The 8,140-nt window shown below is 44.8% G+C and overlaps 1 long non-coding RNA gene across 1 annotated transcript; it reads left to right on the forward strand.

Annotated features, from left to right (window-relative positions):
• The first annotated feature begins 3,036 nt into the window (after positions 1 to 3,036).
• LOC119118967 lies at positions 3,037 to 8,140 on the forward strand. Its single transcript, XR_005097034.1, has 2 exons — positions 3,037 to 3,179; positions 7,959 to 8,140. It is a non-coding gene; the product is annotated as an uncharacterized LOC119118967 (long non-coding RNA).

Below are 8,140 nucleotides of genomic sequence, written 5' to 3' on the forward strand. Positions count from 1 at the left end.
CACTATCATTGACATACTTCCGCAAATGGGACTTTCTTCGGAGAAATAGGAAGTAAGCTTGTTACTTCCTCAAACCAAGTAGAGCGAGGCCATATCAAAAGTTATTTCGACAAAACTAGCGCTAGAGGGTGCGCTAGACCAACGAATCCTTGAGGTCTTATCAAAGACATCTAAACAATATCCGTAACGTAATACCAGCATCAAACAACCGAAGGGAGCCATCATTACGGCGCGGTCATATTGACGACTCGCCTCGAATAGAGTTACTCGGCTCGCGCGTCGGATGACTTAAAAAGGATTGGCGTCGTAAAGAAATTAGATTGATTCTGGTAGAATTAATTTAACTCGGGTGGTCAGCTACGGACGAGTCCCTTCACCCCCGGCTTATTGAACCCGTTACAGGGGAGCCGGTGCCACTTTAATAAAGTGCGCGTTTGACATTTTGGCGCCCAACGAGTTGAGGGGGGTTGTGAGTTAAGATTTATTAATAGATGTTTGCTCGCAGCTCCAAAACGAACCTGTGTGGAGTTTTTTTCAGTTTTTTCTTTCCGAGAACTGTCATGATTCCACTCACTGATACAAACAAATGTCAGAACGGCCTTGAGTGACATAAGAACAGTCTCTTTAAGGAATAGAGTTTCCTAGAAAAGAACCTTTAAAAGCACAGAAGGATTAGAACTGTTTTGTGTCATAGTAAACGGTGACCGCTACCCCTTAGCACGTTACTTGGAAGATGAGTAAGGATAATCTCCTTCTTAACTTGTACTTGTATGGAGTACTAAAAGTAACGTTGGTGGTGTACGCAGAGTATGCGGCACAGCTTGCTAAAGCTAGAGGGGCCGGTACTTGGGCACGTATTTTGGGTACAGACAGAGAAGACAAACCAATAGACGAAGAACTAGTGAATGTTTTAGATTTCATCCAAGAACCAAAGCCGGGAAGAAGGCAGACACTTTGAGGACAAAACGAAGAGTCTATTCTTTGATCTGAAAAGTAAAAAGTTTTTCTCTCTTCTGCATTTTCCTCTTCCACTTTTACTTTATTAATTTTATTTTTTTTTATTTTTGTTGTTGTTCCGGAACACAAAAGGATTACAACTTTTTTGTTTCCAGACGCATTGTGGATTACAAATTTTTTGTTCCTGAAAGCAAAAGGATTACAACTTTTTTGTTTCCAGACGCATTGTGGATTACAAATTTTTTGTTCCTGAAAGCAAAAGGATTACAACTTTTTTTGTTTCCAGACGCATTGTGGATTACAAATTTTTTGTTCCTGAAAGCAAAAGGATTACAACTTTTTTGTTTCCAGACGCATTGTGGATTACAAATTTTTTGTTCCTGAACGCAAAAGGATTACAACTTTTTTGTTTCCAGACGCATTGTGGATTACAAATTTTTTGTTCCTGAAAGCAAAAGGATTACAACTTTTTTGTTTCCAGACGCATTGTGGATTACAAATTTTTTGTTCCTGAAAGCAAAAGGATTACAACTTTTTTGTTTCCAGAGGCATTGTGGATTACAAAATTTTTGTTCCTGAACGCAAAAGGATTACAACTTTTTTGTTTCCAGACGCATTGTGGATTACAAATTTTTTGTTCCTGAAAGCAAAAGGATTACAACTTTTTTGTTTCCAGACGCATTGTGGATTACAAATTTTTTGTTCCTGAACGCAAAAGGATTACAACTTTTTTTGTTTCCAGAGGCATTGTGGATTACAAAATTTTTGTTCCTGAACGCAAAAGGATTACAACTTTTTTGTTTCCAGACGCATTGTGGATTACAAATTTTTTGTTCCTGAACGCAAAAGGATTACAACTTTTTTTGTTTCCAGACGCATTGTGGATTACAAATTTTTTGTTCCTGAAAGCAAAAGGATTACAACTTTTTTGTTTCCAGACGCATTGTGGATTACAAATTTTTTGTTCCTGAACGCAAAAGGATTACAACTTTTTTGTTTCCAGACGCATTGTGGATTACAAATTTTTTGTTCCTGAAAGCAAAAGGATTACAACTTTTTTGTTTCCAGACGCATTGTGGATTACAAATTTTTTGTTCCTGAAAGCAAAAGGATTACAACTTTTTTGTTTCCAGAGGCATTGTGGATTACAAAATTTTTGTTCCTGAACGCAAAAGGATTACAACTTTTTTGTTTCCAGACGCATTGTGGATTACAAATTTTTTGTTCCTGAAAGCAAAAGGATTACAACTTTTTTGTTTCCAGACGCATTGTGGATTACAAATTTTTTGTTCCTGAACGCAAAAGGATTACAACTTTTTTTGTTTCCAGAGGCATTGTGGATTACAAAATTTTTGTTCCTGAACGCAAAAGGATTACAACTTTTTTGTTTCCAGACGCATTGTGGATTTCAAATTTTTTTGTTCCTGAACGTAAAAGGATTACAACTTTTTTGTTTCCAGACGCATTGTGGATTACAGAATTTTTGTGATCACTAAAACCAAAAGTGGACAGAGAAATTATTATTATTATTTTTTTTTTATATATAATTTTTCTCTTCTTTTTCTTTTCTCACTCTTTCTTTCCTTTTTCCCAGTATCTACTCGCTCTTTTGTTTTTGTTTATCCGTTAAGGACAACAGTTGAAGTTGAGCGAGGGTTCCCAAGAATTGGAAAGCAGAAGGGCTTCGGGCTGAGGATTGGCCGTCACTATTTGTTCGTTTCAATAACGTTTAAATTGCAATTTGCTGTTGAATGTACCCTTGTTAGAAAATCCTGTCAGTAGAGTGACTGGATGGGATAGTAGAACAAAGATAAAAGTGCATCCCGCCGTTGAGAGCATCAATAAGCGAGGCAGGAGTTCTCGAATTGGTGTTTTGAGTAGAAGCGACGCAAAAGGCGCCGCTGAGTAACTAAGAGCTGTATCGTCCCTATTCCGATTGCGCACGGGAAGGAGTCAAAAGGAGACAGCTCAACCCTACAACTGAGAAACATTGCTATTCACTAAAAGAAATGGCTAGCAGTATAAGAGGAACAGACCCCGAATCTGGTTATCCTACAGAAGGAACCAGGCACGAGGGGTTTAATCCAGACCCTTTAGGACGACATGAAGAACCAGTATGTGTGATACTGTATGGAGGAGGCTTAGAAAAGTGGCCTCAGAAATGGACTGACTGCATAGTGGGATCTAACCCGTCGATCGAGGCGGAAAGCCTCTCGACGCGGGTAAAGGAAGCCATCGAAAAAGATGGAAGATTTTTTGCCGAGCAACCGGGAGAAGATGGATTACCAATCATAGTGTCAGCCCACCCTGAGAGGGGCTACACTAGAAGAGAAGCACCCGACTGGTGTGAATGGGGGGCAAAGATGGTGGAGGAATGTAATATGGTAAAATTGATAAGCACAAGTACAGATTTGGACTCAATAGTGAAAATGTTGACCAACGAAGCTGGCATCAAAGGCGAGCTGGCAACTCCATCACCTGAGGAAGTGAAGGCAGCGCCTCGCTATTATGAGTGCATGCAACATTTGGCGAAGATGAGAAGCATTTTAGAGAAAAAGACCAATCGACCAGTATTTTCCAGTGAAGAAGAAGAGGAAGTGCCTAATGAGGAGGGAAGATTGGGCACGAGCAGAGACACAGCGGAAGTTTGGGGAGGCAGGGACACCCGGCGCGGAGGTATTCATGCACCGAAGTTTAATCTCCTCTTCAGAAAAGACCCCCTGCCGTCTCTGCCAGAAGAATCAACAAAGAAAGTAATTGTTGGAAATGGAGTGCTGATGTGTCAATTTGTCGGAGATATTTGGTCACTGACAGGAGATGCCCTCATTGTTTTCACCAACGACAAATTCCGGGCATGGAACCAAACCTTTGATTCACGGCTGAGACTAATGGCCGGTGAAAAATATATTGAAGACCTGCACGATGCGAGACGGCAGATGGAGCATGACCCGGAAGATCTTACTTTCATTTTTACAAGTGGAGGAAGATCGAACTACTACATGATAATACACGCCTTCGTGCAGAAGTGGCGGGCGGACCTGAACCAACAGGACTACCTGAAGATGATGACAAGAATCCTGGAGAAAGCGGTGGATGCTTCCGTCGAGAGGGGAGCCAGAAGAATAGTTACAGATGTAAATGGCATTAGATCCGGAAGAATGTCATGGAAAATTGCAGAGACGGCAATTGCTGGTGCATATAAGCTGCAAATATCCACCCCAATCACAGCGGTGGAAGGGCTGGAGTTTGTGCTGGCAATATCAGCCTCTCAAAGAAGAGAAAGGGAACTGGTAGCCCTGGAAGCCACTTACGGTCAAGCACTACAGGTGGCACGGAAAGAACAGAAGATGGAGCAGCAAACACAACACGCGGTGGCAGTCCTGCCCCATCCCTCGGGCAAAGCAGTTCGAACGGAAGGAGAAGGGGGAACTGACTTGAGTTCTATTCCAGAACCGCAAAGGAACACCGAAAGGTCAAGGACGCCATCGCCAAGCACAGGAGATGAGGAGGAGGAAGTGGCAATCGAAATCAACACGGAAATAACCGGACCAAGGGGGCCGAGTCCAACACCAACGGGGAGCCCAGCTCCACCAAAACAACCGCCTCAAGGAAAAGGGAGGAGAGTGGTTATAAGATCTGCCCGAGAAGATACAGGTGTCTCTTACCGAGCACGCCTGACGTCTACTCCCAAGAACCGTCCCTCCACGGTTCAGAGACCCCGTCAGCAAACAGAACCAAGAAACGCAGAGGTTGGTGCCATTGAACACGACCCAACATCCAACGAGGAAGGGCGTAATGAAGATGGAGATGTGGAAAAAAGGGAGGCCGCCACCTCAAGCGACGACGTGGTCTCTGAAGAGGAAAATCAGGCTTCTGTGATGTCGGCCGTGGTCCCTCCTGATCCAAATGACCCACCACCGAGAGTTGTGAGAGGAGCAACCCGTAAAGGAATCAAAAAACAACGGCCGGTGCTAAGCATCTACCAGGCCTCGGAAAGGCTGGCGAGGGACATTCAATTCGGATGGGTAGAAACCAAGGATGGAAGGAAAACCTACATCCCAGAAGTCAAGCAGAAAGAATACCCATTCCCGCCGGCCTGGTGGGAAAAGATAGAAAGGAATATAGACATCCCGGTGAAATTAACTTACAGGGAGGCAATGAACGTGTTAAACACACCAGCCTACCATACTTTAGTAAGTTACACCGACTTGACAAAAGATTTTAGAGAAGGCTTTGTAACTGTAATGTATGATGTACTATTGCGAAGGATGAAGCAGGGCGTGTATGATGCCGCTCAAGAAGAGCTGAGAGCGTGCGATGACCTGGACATATACACTGCTAATCCCGCTATGTCCACACAAACCAACCTAATTGCAAACGCCACCCAGCAGGCTCAGCCGAACACCACGCAAATGGGAGCGACTTACCTGGATAACACAGGGATGGCCGCAAACGACATGGAAAGAGAAACAAGAGCCTTTAAGACCCTAAAAGGCATGGTGCGCGTTAAGTACCAGAAGGAAAGCGTCAAAGAATACTTATCGGCAACTTGGCCAGTAATCAAAGAAAGTCCGGGTGGAGAATTGTCAAAAAAGATGTGGCTGCAATACATTACAGCCGAGCCCATAGGCCGAGATGAGACAGCGCAGGAAGCCTATCAAAGATGGGTGGATGACGAAGAAGATGACGAAGATGTGCATATAACCAGAGCTAAAGAAGCACTGAAACAGGGTCTCACCTTGTTGAATGTGTGGCATAAGTTGAAGCAAGTGGTAAGCCCAATCAGATATGTGTGAGTTTTGAGAGCAGTCACCGAGGACAAAGACACTACTTTTGTGAAACTGGGTGCGGAGGCAACTCTGGCACGAATCGAAGAATCCATAAAGAAATGGGACAGAGTAACAAAACACTACATGGAGAGACAAAAGCCAGGTCCATCGGGCAGTACTCGCTCTCGCACAGAGGAGACGCAAGCAGGGCGGAAACCACCACCAAGGCCAACTTATGAGAAGGAGCAAAAGTCTAATTATGACCAGAAGCAGAACGCCCAGGTCAAGCCGAAATCAATGGATAGAAAAGTAAATCCAACAGGTTACGTGGCAAAAGAAGTATATGACAAAATGTCACCAGAAGAAAGAAAGGCCCTGGCGGAGGCTCGCAAGGCTGCAGCCCCTGCGGGGCCCAGGAAATGAATGAAGAAGAGGCGCGGGTCACCCTGACGGGTGTTTACAGGGATGGAGACAACCTCTACGCTGAAATCGAAGGAGCTCCATATTTGGTGGATACAGGAGCCGAGGTGTCAATGACCCGCAAAGCCTTAAAAAGAATAGGACACCTAACTGTGATGGTGGCAGATGGATCAGTGACTAATATGCCCATTGGAATTTGGAAAGGAATAGTTTGGGTCAAAGGGCCTCATAATCTATTGACTTTGAGAGACGCAGAGGATCTAAAAAAACCGAAACACCAGCGTCAGTCAGTAAAAACAAGATTAGAAATGATAAGAGCAAAAGCAGTCCGTGTGGGCCCGACAAAAATTATGCCACTTAATGAGTGGTACAAGCCGGTGGATGTGGAGACCGTGAAGAGCCAACTGGTCCAAGACAGCGATCTGTCCCCGGACGGAAAGCGGAGGCTGACCAAAATATTGGAGAAAGCAGCCGTGGCGCATTTCAAGAACGATTGTGGAGACCTTGGATCAAAGTACATCCACACCATTGAGGGGGGAGTTCATCCACCGGTAAGACAATATCCCCTGAACCCTGAAGCAGTGGCTGAAATGGAAACAATTGTGAAGGAACTCTTACAGCTTGGCATCATTCGAGAAGAGCCTAATCCAGTGACCAACAGCCCAATTCAGGCCGTAAAGAAACCAGCGGCGGCAGGAGGAGGCTGGAGGCCGGTAATCAACTTTAAAGCTCTTAACCGCCGGACGGTGGCTAATCGAGCGAGCCTCATAAATCCCCAGGCATCCCTCAAGACGCTGAGAGTGAAAAAATACAAGTCATGCATTGACTTGGCAAATGGATTTTTTTCATTACGACTAGCCAGAACATCGCAAGGGAAAACAGCATTTACACACAGGGGGAAGTCGTACGTGTGGCAAAGATTGCCGCAAGGATACAAGAATTCCCCGAATGTGTTTCAATCAACTGTCTTACAAGTTTTGGATGGCTTGGATGTCACGGTGTATATTGATGATGTGTTTGTTTCAAATGACACAGAAGAGGAACATCTAAACTTGCTGCAGAGGGTTGTGGAACGAGTCTCCGCTGCGGGTCTGAAGCTGAATCTCAAGAAATGCCAACTAGCCCGGTTCCAAGTGGATTACTTGGGATTCCAGGTGACCGAGGATCTGGGCATCTCAGAAGGATTTCGACAAAAAATCGAACGGATTTCGCCTCCGGGATCAGAGACAGAGTTGCAGCGAATACTTGGACTGTGCAACTATGTGCGGGATCATGTTCCCCACTATCAGAAACATGCAAGACCACTGTACGCGCGCTTGAAGAAAACTCCGGAGAGCCAAAAAACAGCGAAGTGGCAGTGGTCAGAAAATGACACTCACAATTTGAATAACTTGAAACAGGCCGTCCGAGAAGCCGTGAGGCTTGAGCCACGAAGTTTGACAGTAAAACTTGTCGCGAAGGTGCATTGCGAGGAAAATGATGCAATGGTGACGGTCAGCAACGAAGGTGCTGGCTTAGTGGCTTTGTGGACCTATACCCTCTCCAGTGTCGAGAAGAGATTTCCCCAGGAGGAGAAAGAACTTGCAATCTTGGCCAGGTACTGGAGCAATTTGAAAGACCTGGCACAAGGGCAAGGTATCAAAGTCCAAACCGGAAGTAACGTGCATCGTTTTCTTCGGAAATCCACAATCGAGAGCACAAAAGCGACCAATGTCAGGTGGGGAAGATGGGAGGACATCCTACTAGATCCCGACTTAGACATTGGCCCGACAACAACCTCCACCAAAAAGCAGACATTGGCAAAAGAAACAGAAAAAGAAAAGCCCTATGAATGGACTCTTTACACCGACGGGTCAAAAAAGGAAGGAGACCAGAATGCCCACTGGGGTTTTATTCTGAAACAAAATGGAGAGGAGCGTTGCCGCCGCAAAGGTAGGACACCCGGCAGCGCGCAGGCAGGAGAAGCTACGGCAGTGCTGGAAGGACTGTTAGAA

Source organism: Syngnathus acus, unplaced genomic scaffold (genome assembly GCF_901709675.1).
Source record: "Syngnathus acus unplaced genomic scaffold, fSynAcu1.2, whole genome shotgun sequence".
Lineage (NCBI taxonomy): Eukaryota > Metazoa > Chordata > Actinopteri > Syngnathiformes > Syngnathidae > Syngnathus > Syngnathus acus.